The sequence below is a fragment of the Pseudopipra pipra genome, chromosome 18, assembly GCF_036250125.1.
Source record: "Pseudopipra pipra isolate bDixPip1 chromosome 18, bDixPip1.hap1, whole genome shotgun sequence".
Lineage (NCBI taxonomy): Eukaryota > Metazoa > Chordata > Aves > Passeriformes > Pipridae > Pseudopipra > Pseudopipra pipra.
This window is the reverse complement of record NC_087566.1, coordinates 9,374,957-9,392,333: the sequence shown is the minus strand read 5'-3', so window position 1 is coordinate 9,392,333 and position 17,377 is coordinate 9,374,957. Positions and strand designations below refer to the sequence as shown.

Sequence of the window (17,377 nt, the reverse complement as noted above, 5' to 3'; positions counted from 1 at the left end):
GCCCAGTAGCCAGATGGTTGGAAAAGAACACCCCACGATCAATGAGGCAATATGTAAATATTTTCAATCATTACCACAGTACTGCTGTGTTGACATTGAAATTCAGAGTGTTATTCCCTGGGACTCCTCATTGATCAGCAGATGAGCTCTGATAAAACAGAGGATAAAAGCACAATACTGAGCATTATTATGGATCGTGGGTTTCGTTGACAAGGACAGGCTTCCATCAAGGGCTGGGAATGGATTTCAGACCCTATTTAAGCATGTTACTGAGCCACTGTTTCTTCCCTGGCTGTCAGCTACCAATTAAATGGTGTTTTATTTCTTGAGCTGCCTTATTTAAGGTGAAATACTGCAGAGTTGACTAATTTTTCTGTGCTAATTAGCACATTTGTATGGGCAGGGGCAAGGTGGAAGCTGACGTCGAGTTCTCTGTTTGAAATATTCCTGGCTAGAAATGACTGGAAAATAATATAAATCAAACAGTTGAATTAAAATAGTTTTTTTGGGGAAAAAAATTCTCCTGAAAACAGGCTGAGGAGACCCTGTGTGGCTGATTCACTTCGAAATTGTCACGGGGTGATGGCATTGTCATCCATAAAACATGGAGTGCCTTTGGCATACACAGGTGCTGAACCCACCCAGAGGCTTTTTCTTTTTCTTTAATTTTTTTTTTTTTTTTAATTTTCTCTCCTCCTCCACTTTTATGCTCCTGGAAGAAACAAATCCTGTAGGGTTTACTGCTCTCAGAGGGGAGTTTGAAGCTTGGCTCTAAATAAGATTCTTTTAAAAGCTGCTTTTTAAGCTCTGCTCACCTCAAAGCAGTTCCATGCCAGGGTGAAGCAGGTGCTGCTGGTAGTGGTTCCTGGGATCCCACCATGGAAGCAGGAGGTCTCCTCTGTTTGGGAAGGTGATGTGTGTAGGGGACAGGTTGCCACCTTGGATATTTGGTATTAAATATGACTGTTCCTTTGTTAGACCGATGTGATGTTCCTAAAAATCTTGAGTGTAGGGGTTATTTTTAATATTTTTTTCTTGCAGTCTGATCAGAGCAATGTGTTGTAATACTTTCCACTCCAATCTCTGCTTTAATACAAAGGAATAATGACTTTTAAGCAAGGAATAATGACTTTTAAGGAAGGAAGGAGGGAGAGGGCTTTGCGAATGAAAAGGTCATTACAGCTACAGCAGGGTCCAGAACCCAGGCAGCTTCTGGAAACATTTTGCTGTTTGTTTTCTGTCCCTTCCCCTTGGGTCTGGCTGCTTGCAGTGAGGCCAGGACCTTGTGCTCCTTTGGGAATGTTACTCCAGGGCATTTTGGAGGGGCCAGATGCTACAAACATCAGAGAGGGGAAAATGGTCCGGGTGCCTTTCCAAGCTGTTCGTGTTTTCCAGTTTAACTGCTGCATTTATCCTGCATGTTGATTAATTTCCTGGCACGTCCTGGAGCCTGTTCCTACAATTAGAGTTCTTCAAGATTTGGAATTTTTTCTCTCTGGTTTGTTGATTTTCATTTGCTCCCTTATATATCCCCTTATTTTTTTAGGGCAACTTATAGGAGAGCAGAAACCACCTTCTCTGAGGATAAAGGGCTCTGGAGACTCTCTGTGGTCTCAAACTGATGCTTCCAAGCCATGGCCGTGTGGGGTTTGACCACAGCTGACACTTGTTAGGGCTTAGTATTTATTAATGCAGATTGAGCTGAGCTGAACCAGCTGTGGTGTTGTTGAGGGAGAGTTTTGCTGCTTCATTTCTCCCTGTAAGACAGTGCTCTCAGTGGCTCTGGCTTTGCAGAAGCAGCATGTGAGTCTTGCTTTTTATTGCCAGTGCTTGGCAGGCCTCTGGTTTGAGGTGTGAGGCCTCTGTGTTGTGGTCTGTGGTGGTCACCAGGTGTGTCTGTGGGAGCTCTGCCCATCCCACCAATATAAAGGGTTTTAGTGGTGGCAGTGATGGTGCCTCTCGGGGAAGGACTGGAAGGTGAAGTGCAGCACATCAGTTCAGCAGAGAAGCCTTCAGAAGCCAGCAGAAAGCATCTTATAACTGATTAATCATCCTCTTTGGAAAGGTAAATGTCAGCTCTGTTAGTGCAATGTGGTGTGTGCAGCATTTGTGATAAAAATGAGCCGTGTGGCACCTCTGCCTCCTTGCAAAACATATTTCTGTGTGAATGTGTCTATTAATAGCTGGGGTCTGCTTTCATGGACCTGTGTGATGGGCTGTTGTGCTGCTCCAGAACAAACTGGGCTTTGATTTGGGTCTGAGCTGCTGTATGCTCAGAGACTTCCTTAGGGAGATGCTTCCCTGGAAGCCTTGTGAGGAAGGGAGGGAGTTTGAAACGTTCCTCTTTGCAAATCGCCCATAAGAAAACTGTTGTTGTAGCCTTTTGGGAGCCCTTGCATTAACTCACGTTTCTCTGTTTTTGTTGTGTGGCTTTTTCCTGATGCTTTGGACAAATGTGCCCCTTCTTTAACAGTGCTGGAGCCTCCCACACTTGAGCAGTTTAATTTTGAAGCAGAAGCAGTTTTAACTGAGTATTTGAGTTCCACACAGCACAAAATGCTTCTGAAATGCAGCCAGAGTTAATGATTGTAAAGCTACAAGAGGCTTAAAACCTGACAATTTTCAAGTTTCAGTTTTGCCTTGGTATTCTGTTCTCACACCTAAAAATAAATAAATTAAGAATAGCAGCAGCAGTGGCTTTAAAAAGTGATGACTTGGGAATACAGTCAAGGTGAATTCTTTATGATTATTCCAGAAAACAAGTTTTAGAAATATGTCATAATTTCCTAGGCTGCATTAATTATCTATTACTTTCAGTGTTTGCTGACGGTGTTTCTGCTTCCCAGAGGCAATACTTTCAGTTTCTGTTGTGCTCAAATGGTTTTGCTTTTAATCACTTTCGATTTCAGTACCATTAGCAGGGGTGCAGAGAGCTGTCTTTCTGTTTGGAACGATTGTTACAGGCTTCAGGTCACTGAAAATGAGAACTTCTGTCATCCTTCCCCGGTCTACAACCCAGGGGAAAAAAAACCAGTCCTAAAATAAGAAAGAATAAAGCATGTGGGAAGATTGATTTTCTTAGATTGAGGAGGCTTTGTGACTGCTCTTCAGGTACCTGGGGGGCTTTTGAAGTTGCCCTCACCCCAAGACTGAAACTCTGAACCCCTGGATCCAGGCCCTGCTAATTCTGAGAACTCTGCTCCACAGAACCAGGGAGACAGAGCAGGGCCTGGGTTGACTCAGATTTTTACAATTTATTTACTGAAATGTAGGTTGTGGTGGATGGTTCTTTTGGGAGGATGTTGTCTGGCGTATCCAGTGTCTATAGAAATGTGTCTAGCCTGTGGAAAATGTAGAAAGAAAGGATATGGACAAATCCCAGCGTGCCCGAGGAATGAATTATTGTATAACATGTAAAAAGTGGTCAGACTCAGACAGACTAGATGTATATTGAGTTAAAAACTATGTATCTATGATAAGTCCTTATAAAAAAGAAAGGTAATATGAGGATTCTTGTTTACTTGCGAATCAGAGTGGTAGAATAGCTGAAAGGACTAATGAGATACTCGCTTTTCTGAAAAAGTGTTTAAAAATTCAAAGGCAAAGCAAGATTAAAATGTTGTATTTCAATACATTTCCATCGTGCACATTTGAATAGTTGCTTTAGAGAGAAAATCCTTTGGGCTTTGAATCATTGCATTGTGTCTAACAGTAGGGGAAGAAATATTTTAAATTTTCTTTCACAAAAAGAATTTTTTTCTTAAAGGATTCCTTAAGAATTTGGTGGGTTAATTCTGCCCTAAAGCACACAAAGAAATTCTTGACATGGGTTTGCGTATATCAAATATTTCTGTTCGGTTGTAAAGATGTAATTTTAAAAGTTGTGATGATTTTCAGTGTTAATTTTGTTGTGAGCCTGAAGAATCAATTTTATTTATGAGCTGGTCTTGACTGTGTTAACGTTGGCAACAAGATCAATAGTCAGTGAAAGAGAAGAAAACTAAGATTCGGTTTCAGATAAACTCGGATCAGATCGTAAACCACAGGACCACAGACTGGACCTGAAGTTTCCACCACAAATAGATCCACATTTATTAGTTGCATGACAGAAGGTTTTGAGATAGGTGAAGCAACTTGATGCCTGACACTTTTGACTGTTTTTTCATTATTATTATTATTTTAAACCCAGCCTGGGAAAGCAGAAGTGGCATTTGGGCTCCATGTGCCTGGCTCAGCTGTGAATCAGCAAATGACGTTAATAAGCATTTGTGGACTAAATATATTTTTAAGCTGTCTGGCTGCTGCTCTTGGTGAGATAGCTGAGATTAATGGGCCTTCAGTGTTACTCACGTTTGCTCTTCCTCCAGGACGAATCTGACCCGTGCAAGCACTATTATATTTTTTAAATTGCTGTGCAAGAAGGTACAAGAGGAAAGAGCAGTTAGTGTTTTTTTAAACACTTGCTGAGACATAAATCTATCTGTTAACTGAAGCAGCGTTTGCAGCTAAAGGCAGCAGCGGTTTCTCCACACGTTTCAGGGTGTTTGGTGCAGGGAGCAGAGCATGTTGGTGTTTTAGTTATTTTTGTGTATAGCCCTTCATTTTTGGGTGCTGGTCTTAAGGCTTGGATCCAGGTTCTAATCAAGGAGATGAGCTTTTATTTGTGGGGTTGTGGACTCAGATTTCCATGTTCTGATGCAAAACACAGCTCCTGCTGCTGGGAAGGACAACTGTGCCTTCCTGACCTGAAGGGGAAAGGACTGTTTCTGCTGATGGGGAGTTGAGTGAGTTAGAGGCAGTTTTAATCTGAATGTGTGGTTTTTTGGGGGGATGTGGGAGCTGCTGAGGCCTGTGGGTGACTTGTAGGGGAATGGCTGCATGAACCCCAACCTTCCCTGCTCCATCACCCTGGCAGACCGTGTGCTATGGAGAGCCCTGGCTCTGCTCTGGTTGCTGCTTGGAGAACAGCATGGCAGAGAAACCAGGATAAGGCAGGAAGACCTAAAGAAACTTGAATATACTTGGGGGGATGATGGCTGGTAGTGGGGAGCACATGTGCATGCCTTAAAGTGCAACCCAGCTGCTTTGAAAGCATAATTAAAACCAGTGTTTGGAGGTAAAGATGAGACTCCGCCTGAAGGAATCTCTTAGAAAGACAAGGGGCTGCTTGGAATAAGGAAGCAAACCACATAACCTGCTCAGCTGGGAGTGGTTACAGGTTCCTTCTGGCTCTCAGCCCTCCTGACAAAAATCAGCCTTGGGGGAGAGCAGGTGGCTGGAATACGAGTGTGGATGGGCTGCCTGGGGTTGTGTGGGAAGGGCTCTGGATCTGTCCTCCTGGGGGCTGTTGGTTCACCATCCCTCGGGCCTGGCTGCTCCAGCAGCAATGCTGTGATGTGCCAGGATGATGATTTGTCTCTGTGGAAGTTTTTCAGCACCCAAATTAGAAGGGAATGCTTTAAAGGGAAGTGTTTTACAGAGGGAGCACGTGAGGGTGGTCAGTGCAATGCGCGTGTGTGTTTTCTCCTCTCTCTCTCTTTTTTCCTTCTTAATTTCCATGAGTTAGAGATGATGATGACTCATGGCTTGGAAGGCACTTTAAATCCCTGAGGTGCTCATTGCCGCCTACTATCACGTATTGAATTTCTGACATACCGGAGGGATGTCTGCACAGAAACTCTGATGTGCAATTAGAAAATGTTGTAGCTTTATGTTGTTTGCATAGAAGCCGTTAGCATGGAGTAACTGGGAAAAGAATGCAGCTTTATTCCTGCTCTTGATTTCCCATGGGCATGGCAGTTAAGCAACTGTGTTTTGTCTTTCTCTAGGATGTTGACACATGTGGACCAACAGTGACATCCTTTCTCAGCAATGCTGTCTTTACTCCCTCCTGCATTCAGAAGCATCTAGAGAGATATTTTGCAGAAGGTAGGTGCTGACATTTCAGCTGAATGGCTATTCTTTTGCTTCTGGATTAGGAAAAAAGCCCCATTTAGATGTTACTAGGGAGAATGGTAATTAATCTGAAGGTTACTAACTTGCTGCTGGTGAGAGGGGATTAACCTGAGCTTGGGTTCCACTTGAATAGATGCTCGGGGAAAACGTGCTAAAATGGAGTCTGGAAGAATGGCTGCATGAGCTCTTTGGGAAGGGCTTGGCACTCACAGGACATGGTTGGCTTAAATTGCATAGACGTGTGCGCTGGTAATAAACCTCTTTTTAAAGAAAGCTCCCTGCCTTTTTCTTAGTCAGCATATTTGTTTCTTTAAAATCTTTGAAATAAATTCATTACAAGGGAGAATGGCTGCACAGGATGTGCAATTAACAGAATTTTTAATGGATATTTAAATCTTAGATGTCTGAGTTTCCCCCCTCCAAAAAAATCTTAACCATGTTGATTTTATTTGTGTTGTAATAAACAGCTGTGCAGCCTCTGGTACTACCATCAAATTGTTGTTTCTACCTTTTTTTTGCCCTCTGAACTTTAAATTTGCCAAGAGGATTGAAATGCAGCACTTCCTAATGAAGAGTGTAGGAGGGAAGCAGTAAGCCTGTGGTGCTTTTTAGCAATTAAATGTGAAGAGGTTGTGTTTTTTATGAATGTTGTTTGGGGGTTCAGTGTGTGTGCCTGGCTCCCACCAAACCTCTTTTGTGTGAGTTCTAGAAATGTGGATCATAGTGTGAAGTCTCCCTACAAAATTAGTGGCTGAAGAGGAGGTTTTTGATAGATGGGGTGCCAACCTTTAGACTGACTGCATAGTTTTGCATCTTCTTACTGTCCTCCAGTACATTCCTCAGCACTAAGCTTTTTTTTCTTTTCCCTTATCAGAAAGGGTGTTTTCAACTCCCCCGAATGTCTCTTTGGGGTGATACTGTGGTGTAGCAACTTTGCATTTTTGCTGCTGGATGCTAAAACCCCAAAATTGATGGGTTTTGCTTCAGGAGCAACGAATTGCTGGGAAGAAGAGAAAGAATAAATGAGTTTGGATCCGGGGCTGTTCACTTACCAGAATGAAATGTGATTTCAGTTTGTGTGGATTTATCGCTCAGGGTCGCAGCAGTTGCACTGAGCCCACAGTGACACCAGCCCTGTGTTAACATGAAATATCTTTGTTGAAAACTAAGGGTGATTTGAATACCTTAATTATCTCCTGGCGGGGAACTGGCTCCCAGTGAATTCATTGCCGTTCCCCATGTTGATTCCCTTCCTGAAGCCTCTCTTCAGGATTAGCAGAGCCAGGCTGTTCCCAGTGCTTTGTCTTGTCCCTCAGGAATACCTAATTTCCTTGGGAGAGAGCCCAGCAGCTCCTGCCTGCCCTCGCTGAAGGAGCTGTGGACGGGTCTCTCTGGGAGCGAAAGCTGCCGTCAGCAGCTTTAACAGAGGAGTTTATGCTCGTAGAGGCATTAATTGCCATGTGAATTTGTGCTCCTGTGCTGAGGAGGAACATCTGTATCCCGAGAGCTTTCCCTCCTTGTGTTAGGTCACGAAATCCCCCTCGGGCCGTTGTAGAGGGGAGTGTTTTTCTGGGAATTAGCGGTAACAGCAAAGAAGAAATGCAATCCTTAGCAGTGCTCAGGGTTTGCTTTGCCCCGAGGTTGAGGCTCCTCTCGTTTCACTTGCCTAGAGGATTTAGCAGGGCTGATGAGGTGCCCAAATGGTCATTAATTTCCTGGGCAGGTGAGGGGAAACTGCCTTTGGAATGGTGTTCACAGCAAAATGAATCCAGGCTGTTTGCGTCAGCAGAGAGCCAGGAACGTCTGTGGATTGGCAGGTAGGGAATGTAGGGAGAAAAATGGGTTTTAAACCTTGTCAGGGAGTGCAGTGTTTGTGAAGACAAGAAGCTGAATAGCAGTGTTCAGGAAAATGCTGTAGGCACTGGGTAATATTCCCCTCTCTCCTGCCAGCAGCCCTGTGTTTTTCCAAACCTGGAGGCTTTGAATCCAAACTGCTGGACAGAGTTGAAATGTTGGGAGAAGGCTTCTCTGCAAGTTATGCCTGGGAGTATTTTGGGTGGAATAACTTGAAAATCTAGGAAAGTGTCCTCAATCCCTGGGATGTGTGTGTGTATGCAAGCCCTAAATGCTGGTGATTCTGGAAGTTGTGGGACCTGGGCAAGGAGCTGGTGGGGGAAGCAGTGGGATGGGGAGATGGAGGATGCTGATGCAGAGTGAGGAGGTACCTGCAGCTCTGCATCCTCCCTTCCACCTGTCCAAGGGCACTGTGCTGCCTTTTTGTGTTTCCACTGGTCCTGCAGCTGCAGAATCCTGGGTGGGATGAGGAATTTCTCTCTTTAAGAAGCAGAGGCTGATGTTGGGCAGGAGGATAATATGTAGGAGAGGGGAAAGTAAATGAGGTGGAATCACAGGGTGCCTTAGCCTGAGAAGATGTGAGGCAGGTGGGGACAGGGGACTTGTGCACTGGGGAGGTGATGTCCCCTCCAAGCAATTTGTACAAACATACAAGGAGTGTGTGGTGTCCTGTCAAAAGGAAGCACAGGTTTGCTTTGCAGTTGGGTCCTTCTAATGCCCTTCCAGGACCCCCTGCCTTGCCTGCAGCACCTGTCTCTGCCTGTGCCATGCTGGGCTGTGATTTTCCACCCCTGGCTGTGTAATGTGATCAGCTTTTCTCCTTCCAGAGCCTTATGTCCTTTTATGTGGACACAAATTGGGGCTGAATCTTACTTTTCCTGCATCCTGTACTTACCAGGGGAGTTACTGTGGGATCCATGACGTGAGAACTGAATGTAGAGAAATCTGTCCTCGTGTTGGATCCTTCATCAACTATATCACAGAACTCACTGTAAGGAGTTAGATCGAGGTGATAACACTCCAGAGAGCTGGGTGATGGCTGCTCTTGTACTGGCAAGGAGAGGAACCCTGTTTGGCAGCACAGTTGTGACATTCCCTCTCTGAGTGTGTAAAGGTGGTGGGTTAGTGTGGCACTTTTAACTGTGCCAGGCTGGGAGAAGAGGGAACTGCTGATAGGGAGAGGAGGGGGAATGGGATCTTTTAAAGGTGGGAGATAGTTCCAGGTAAACTGAGTTAGACCTGGCAGAGCAGGACATAAATATTTGAAAAGGTACAGAAAGATCCCTTTTCAAAAGAAGAGATCTTTGTAGTCCCCCTGTATAGTCTGGCACTATGAAATTTTTAGTGGAACATGGGTGAGTTTGTCTTTTGGTGCTTTTCCTCCTTTTACAGTAGGAACACCAGACATGAGGAACTGTTTGGACACACGTATTTAACTGGGAGGAAAGAACTGTGACGCTGGTGTGGTTGTAACCACAGACTAACTGACAGTTTCCTGCTGCAAGAAACTTTCTATAGATCTAAACCTCCTTCGTTTGTGTTTGTTTTTCTGTGCTGTTTAAATATCTGAGGAAGATTCCACTGCTTCGAGGCTTCTATTTTTTGATCAAGTCTTTGTTTTAGTAATTTGGGGGGATGGTGGTGTGAAGAGGGATCATTACAGCACTAATACAAAATCAGGTGAAGTCCAGAAGGTTTTCCTATATTTTACAGTCTGGTTTAGTGTAAAAGTCAAGAAGTAACCCCATTAAATGTGTGTCAGACTGGTTTTACAATTACATTTGCATGTACAAAGCTCAGTTTATTTCTGAGGAGAAAGGATGTAATCATGTGAACCTACTTGTTCAGGCTCAGACTCTTCATCCAATATTTTCATGGCATCATTAGTGGCTTCCAACTTTCCTGCCTCCTTCCCAGTCTTCTCCCCTGTGATGTGTTAAATATCACAGCTGCAAAAATGAGGGCACGTTTTTTCCCTGCTGTTCCCATTCCAGCTGGAAAACTTGGACAGATCCTTCCCTTGTGGTTTGTGATACTGTAAATAAAGGCTTGAGAGGTCACACGTTTTCCATCTCAAGTTATTTTGATTCCAGTGCTGGAATGGGAGGGGAGGAGAGGAATAAAAATAAAAACAAAAACAAAACCTCCGACTGTTGTGGCTTGTTGTGGGAAAAAGAGCTCATTAATGCAAAGGGAAAGCAGTTGGAAGAAAGGCCTTTGCAAGGAGGACTTAGTCTTTGACTGAAGCTGAGACTGGGATAATTAGGGTCAAAGATTTCAAAGGAATCTTCCATTAAGCTTTGAAATAAAAGTGATCTACAAAGGAAGGCTCTGAACACGAGGCTCCTGTGATCTGGTGCTGTTGCTGGGCAGTTGCTGTGTGGCTTTAAAGGTGTACTGGCGTGACTCTGGAGGCATTTTGGTGAGTAATTTCACTGGGTTCCTGTGAATATGGTTACTCATGGGCTGAAATGTCAGTTAAGTGGGCTTTTAAACGTGGAGCTGAGAAGTTGTGGTTGTAGGTCTCACTGGCTGTGATGCATTTTGTGGTTGGGTGACCCAGAGTCGCTGCTCACAGCCCCGGGGCAGCACCCCTTGATCTGGGCACGGGGGTTGGAAAACATGTTTGTGCCATTTACCTTGAGTAAATGTGCAGTTCAGCCTTCTGAAAATCACCACAGGATCGTGGCTGTTACTGCTGCTGTTCACAGCTGGTGTCCTACATCTGCAGGCTTGGTCTCCTCAGCTGTGTCCCTTTTCATGTTGGTGTTTGAGGCTTTGAATACTCACAGAAAACGCTGTTTAGGCTTAACCCTATACACGATATTTTTCCTTTTGATATTTGTATAATCGTGTTTTGGATTTGCTAAGAAAGGAGCTCGGGACAAGGTCCACTGGGCTTTACTGCTGGGTGGTGTGATGTGCTGAGTGGGGTGAATATTGGCTTACAGGGGAGGAACTAACACGTACTGGCAACTGTGTCCCTCACTTTTGTTGCGTTCTGAAGAGACCTTTTCCTGGTAAAGATTTTTTTTTTGTTAGTTTTTTATCAAAACAGGATACAAAAGTGAATATAATTTGTCACTGCAGAACTCGTGTTGTACCTTGACAGAAGTATTTCTTTTTCCATAAACTGTTATAAATGTACAGCAGGAGCAAAAGAGAAACATTCCACATCTAGATACTAATCTCTGCACAGGGTAGTCTTTTGATTCAATAACTTTTCTTTTCTTTCTTGATCTTCTTTTGCATTTTTTTTCTTTAATGGGCACAGGACATATGGACATAAAAAATAATGGCCCAATTTCACCCCTGCTGTAGCTCATTGACGTCATTAAAGCTACAGCAGGGATGACTTGGCCCAGATTCTTTAAAAATAAGACCTGATGAACAACCCCTCATGGAAAAGCTCCGTGGAGAAGGTTGTCCTGAGCACAGCATAGAGCAGATGTGATGTGACTCACTGTGACATTCAGTAACATTCCCATTGGTGCCAATCCAGGGAAATGGAGGTGGGACCCTTCCTGGAGGGGAAAGAAGGCTGCAGATGTGCTGCAGATCTGCTTCTGTCGTGGCTTAATAGAGGGATGGAAAGGGGTGATTACTGAGGTGAGAGGAGGGCACTTAAAGCAGAGGCAGATCTGGGTGGAGACCTCACTCGCTTGGAAGTTGTCTGCCTGAGGGCTGGGATTGCATGTGGGAGCCAAAAGATGGGAACCATGGTAGAAAGGATCCATGGAAAAACTTGGTTTGAGTAGGTTTTCAGGAAGATGGTTTGGGTCTGGTTTGTATTTTTGTACTTTTTCCTCACTGCTGCCCAGAGGTTTTCTGTGACATCCAAGCGTTGCCACACAAGGATCTGCCATCTGAACACGGCAGCTCTCTCTTCCCTGGCATAAAGGGGCACTCCAAGGTTCAGTATCCTGAGGTAGGTCTGAGGTGCAGCTGCTTTTACAGGGCATATTTCCCTCCTTACGACTGTGGAATAGAAATTCCAGGTAATGGAGGTGAAAGAGGGCAATGCAGATCATGGGTGAAAATAGTAGATTTGACCTTTACTTAAATGCTCATTCTGAATTAAGATGAAAAATGCACTTTCAGATCTGAACACGCTGGAAACAGAGACAAATGTGAAAGGTTCTCAAGAGCTGTTGACTACTTTCCATTTACTAAAATAGTAGTAGCGATTCATGGATGGTGGCTCTGAAAATCTTTACACCAACATACAAAGCGAGTGTTTTGCTCACTGTTATTTATAACTGCAGGAAGAAACACCCTTTACAGAGCAGTCAAAGCCCCAAAGCTGCATCTGAGGTGTGTGAATGCTTGATCCCTGTTTGTACAGCCAATATTCGTTGCCCGGGGTAGCTTTAATTTAACCGAGTTCTTGGTGGTGATAACTGTATCTGGCCAAGACAGGTTCTCTTGCAGTGAGTCCAAGAAATCAGATAGTTCTTTTTCTGATGCCAGACTCTTCTGGTCCACTGAATATAACTGCAAGAACACATAGTTCCTAAGAAGGAAAATGCTTACTGTGTTTTTGGTGACAGCTGAAGCTGACTTGGGGGAGGGCAAGATGGAGCCAATACCAATCCTGTCTGTTGCTGAGAGCGTGTTCATTTTAAGGGAATTTAAGTTGGAAAGTTTTTTGCTGTGGAAAGCCAGAACAGTGTCAAAGTGACATTGCCTAGTATAAATAGTGAAGGGAGAATTAAATCTTTAAAATATATTCAGTTGTTTGATTAGTCATCCAAAACTCTACTGGTGAGACAGGGAAAGAAATCTGGGCTTAACCTGATAAATGTCCTTCTAACGGTGGAAAAAGTCATAAAACCCAAAAATTCATGATATCCAGAGAGACCATGCAGCAGCTGGCAGCAGACTTCCAAGGAAGAGTATTAATCCGAGAGGAAGTGGGGGGGAAAAGGTAACCAAAAACTGCAGCCTTAAGGGCTTTTGGAAGCAAAAGGTATTTGATGTAATGCAGATAAGGACAATTATCTTCTTTTATTGCACAGAACACACCCTTGTCTGATGAAACTGTCCTGCTTTGAGGTTCTCTTTCCTCGTATTGTCTTCCTTCATCCCATTCAAGCCCCCTTGTGTCAGTGTGGTGGACCTATTTAGGATCTAATTCTGCTTCCACTGAGGCCAAAAGCAAAATGTTATAGGTGTGAAGAGAACCTGCCCTAGAACTGCAGATGAACCCCCACCAGACTGATGAACAGCATATTTATGCCAGATCCAATAAATGCATGATGACTGGAGAGAAGGGTTGAAGAGAAGATTCCATCTAAGAGAATGTAAGAAAATTCTAAATTGCATGTCTTTGACTGACCTGTAGCAGTTAATTTTCCAGAGCCAAGGCTACATTGTCATGGATCTTAGCAGACTACAGGAATGATTAATTTCTGGGGTATATAGAGATCCTTCTTAATAATCAGAAGTGTGTCTTGTGGTTGAAAAAACAATTTTTCAGCAGGGTGGAAAATTGTAAATAGGCAGCAGCACAGGGTTATGGATGTACTTACACAGCACACACCCCTCTGGAAATCAAATCCAGCTTCCTTTCCACAGGGTGAGCAAGCAGCACTTGGGCAGTGCTGGGAAATGATGTGCTCCAGCCAAGTTTTGGTTCGTGTCCTCTGGAACAGCAGCACGTGGGTGTCACGTTGCACAGTCCCCAGGGTGTGGGGGTTATCAGGGAGATAACCCAGGCTCAGCCCCAGCACTCAGAGGGTGTTTCTGGGACCATTGCTGATGCATCCCAGCTTTACAGCCTCGAGTGGAAACTCCAAAAAATCCCAGTTCTCTCTGAAGCAACGTGTTCTGCAGTCCAGGTGTGTGTTAGTCCCTGTGCACAGAGTGGATTCACCAGTGGATATATTGACAGACTCTTGTGGATCTGTTTTGTTTATGAAGAATTATGAGTTGAAATCAATATGCAGATCAGGAGTGCTCTGAGTATCTAAAGAAAATCCTTCCAATGTGTGTTTCTGCACCATGTCAGCAGGAAGGAAAAAAGAAAAAGAGAGCGATGCAAATACCGTCTGTATTTATTCAGATTAAAAAGCAATGTGGGGATGGAGCCCTAGAGAACAAGGGAACTGTTCAGTGCTGAAGGAGAACTTTCAATTTATTTGATGGGAAATTTTAATCTCTTCTGGATGATTTAACTGCTAAGCTCTAGAGCAACAGACTCACTGCAGTTCATCACCTGCTGAGTGCTGGAGTTCCAATGGGTGCTCTCGAGTCCTGTAGAGGTCTCTAAGGTTGAGCTGCTTCTTCAGAGCTCACAGAGTAGCAAGGAATGAGGAAATGGGAACTTTGAAACAGCACTACTTGTGTTTATAAAGGAACTGAGGAAATAACCTTGAAATTGATTTGAGCTTGATCAGTGGCTCTGGTTTGTCCACGAACTCTTCTGTACGTAGCTAGAACACAAGCAGCCAATAAAAGTTCCTTTTAGTTTCTTACTATTTTGAGGTTTATTTTGATGGATTATGTTTCTAGGTAACTGTTGAAGGTTATTTCTGGGAAATGCTGCCAGAATGTTTATTAACATGTGACTAGACCCAGGTAGAGTCCCTTTAGAAAATGTGGCTGTGCTGTGCACCCTCAGTGAGGGACAGTGACTGTGCTCAAGGGTGAGTCCTCCCAGTTCCCTGCCCACGCTGGGCCTGGAAATAACTCTGTCAGTAGTAGAAATGTCACAGCAGGAGTGACTCTCTGGATGTGCCCAATTCCATATATCTAAATGAGCTGTGATCCTGGATTTAAAGTGCTGTTTCATAGCTAAGAGTCACATGAATTAGATTATTGTTGGGGAAAAAAAATAGAGGGGTGCTGATATAAATACTTCTGTGGGAAGTTTAGAGAGCATTAGCAGGTCTTTTTACATTTATGAACAGCAGTGGTCAAAGCAGAATCCTGCAAGAGATGCTTTCCACATCATAGGAAGTCCAGTCATTAAAAAAGTATGTATCGGATTAAGAAGCATAGGGTTATTTTAATTTGCCTTTGAGTCTTCAGATGTCAGTGTAAGCTTTAATCAGCAGCTGTGCCAGTGAGGAACTACCACATGAAATGGAAACAGAGGATATGGACAGAAATGCTCCTGTCTGAGTGATTTAGGGGCTCCCCAGCACCCCAGGAGGTTACTGCCCCACAGGTATTCACCTCTCGAGCACTCTTGTCCCTTTTGTAGCTGTGTCAGCAGCAGACAAGGGTGGTGTCCCTGTGGTTTGTGGAGCTGGATGGTGCTGGTGGGTGCCCAAGAGCATCCTCCCAGAGTGGGAGACCCCTGCATAAGAACGTGCAGCACCTGAGCAGAGACAGTGCAAGTCTTGTGATAGAAACAGCTGGCACCTGCCTGCCTCTTGGGCTTTAAAATGCTATTTCCTTTCCCTTCTGGGAGTTTCCTCTGCATATGAAACAAACTCCTTGAGCTCTTTGTCTCATTTCTCATCACCCTTTTGGTCTGTGTTCCCCGTTGCTTTGAGGACCCTGCTGTGTTCCCTGGGGCTCAGAGGGAGGTACAGCAATGACAAATGTTAACAGCTCAAATTTGTGTTTCCACGTGTGCTTAATATGCAAAACATCACCTGTGTCGTGTCAGAGGCAGTGATGAGCAGTTCTCTCCCTCCCTGTGTTCTGAGATGCTCAGTTTTGGCCTGGTACCAGTGATTTCTGTCCTGAGGAGCCAGAAGCAGCGGGGCAGGGAGGGTGTCCATTCTCAAGGTGGTGAGTCCAGCACTGCTGAACTTCTGAAGACCTGGAGGGAAGGGACTTGGCTGAGGGGATTTCTTAATGCTCATGGCTGGGCAGATGGCTGTTTTCTGCAGGTCTCATGGTCAGGGACAAAGGCGTATTCCCTGGACAGGATGGCAGGAAGTTCAGGAGGTGGGACGGCAGGAAGCGGTTTTGTGATCCCGAGCTACTGCTGGTGGAAGAGCTGCCCTTGCTTTTAAATCTGCTCTGCCTCTGCATGGGTGAAGTTTGTGTTGAATTTCATGGGGTGTTCAGGGCAGTACCTGCTGTCTCTCTAGAGAGCTGTACTTACTCCTGTTGTTATCAGCGTGGCTGTTCACTAGTGATAAAGGACGAACGGAAGAGGACCAGGATACTCATACTTGGGAACTGGGTAAACTTATATTTGGGTTTGTCTCCTGTAGCGGAGAGTCAAGGCAGTTGTGGTCTCTCTTGAAGGCCTAAAATGTGCTTTTATTGACTCCTTGGGCTTTGTGAAATCATGATGTGAGAATGTAGCAAAACCACTGGGAAAGCTTCCTTTCCCCACATTTTAGCACTGACTTAATAGCTGCCTCTTATGAATTGAAATAGCTCCCTATGCCATTCCCTTTCTTTTAAATATAAGCTAGTCTGTATTACTAATAAATATGTTAACTTAATAATACAGTTGCTTTAAATCAAGTGGCTCCAGTGTTGCCAACTCTGGTAGCTCAAGGAGATATTCTGCCCAGCAGAGACACGGTGATGAGCTGGTGTTGCATCTTCTGTGTCGTGACCACCTGACGTTGCAGAAATGCAGGATTTGGTAACTCACCTTACACTACCCACTAACAACCTTTCATCATTCTGCCTGCCGTGGTGATTTAAGAGAAAGTGTCAATTCTCCATCTCCTTTCACACGTCATCGTACACACCCTGACTGTTCCACTCACCGGCTTCCCTTGCCTGCGGAATCTGCCTCTTTCCCTTAGCAAAGCCTGGCATGGAAGTGGAGCTTGGGGCACTGCTGCCCCCTGGGTTTGCTGAGGTGTCACCTGGGCTGTTCCCAACTCACCCCTGAGCTCTCAGGTGCTGCTTCCTGACCTAAAAACAGATAAGAAGTTCTGGGCAGGGGCTGAGCTCCATCAGGCTGCACTTTCAGGGGTTAAGCTGATTGCAGATCTCTCATAAATAAATCTCTCTGTATAAATAAATAGTTACATTATTACAGTTCATGGAAACTGTCAGAAAGAAAAATTTCCCGACTGAGCCGTTTGTGCAGCCTCTGCTGGCTTTCAGAGATTGGTGTCATTAATTGAATTTTGGCTTTTCCATTACGATGGAGCGTGTGCTTTTTGCTCGATGCACTTGAAAGAGTGTGAAGAGACAGAATATTCAGAGCTACTTGCGTGGCTTCTGTGGCTGTCGGAGACTGTGCAGCCGTTCCATGGAACTGCCTTATCCTTGGGTCTTTGGGAGTGTGAGGGTTTCCCCACTGGAGCCCATGCTGTGGTTGTTGGTTGGCTGTAGAGACCTGGCTGTTTGTGTGCTGCTGACTCATTCTTCCTGCAAAATTTCTCTTAAAAACCCCAAAACCTGTCTGTATGTTACAAGTAGCCAGATTCTTCTTTCTGCAGGGAGTGATCCTTGCTGGAAATCGATCTTGCCTAATCCAAAGCATAGCAAATGTAATAATTAAGTTCTGTTTAATTTCCATACTCATTTGGTGGGGAGACAATAGCTTGTTCTTAGAAGCTGGGCTTTGTCTTTTGAAAATACTCTTACCAGTGTTACATAAACACCATATTGCAGCCCACCCTTATTAGCCACTGATTAG

At 44.4% G+C, this 17,377-nt stretch overlaps 1 protein-coding gene across 12 annotated transcripts in view; it reads left to right on the top strand.

Annotated features, from left to right (window-relative positions):
• Positions 1-17,377, top strand: part of PITPNM2 (phosphatidylinositol transfer protein membrane associated 2) — a 128,687-nt gene that overhangs the window by 9,029 nt on the left and 102,281 nt on the right. For 10 of the 12 annotated variants that reach the window (XM_064675128.1, XM_064675127.1, XM_064675122.1 and 7 more), the window contains exon 2: positions 5,829-5,928. The exons of 1 other annotated variant lie outside the window; for it this stretch is intronic. The gene's annotated coding sequence lies outside the window, so the exon portion shown is untranslated. Of the gene's footprint in view, positions 1-2,047; positions 2,066-5,828; positions 5,929-17,377 lie in introns of those variants that run through there. One more of the 12 variants, XM_064675124.1, reaches the window with a different exon arrangement.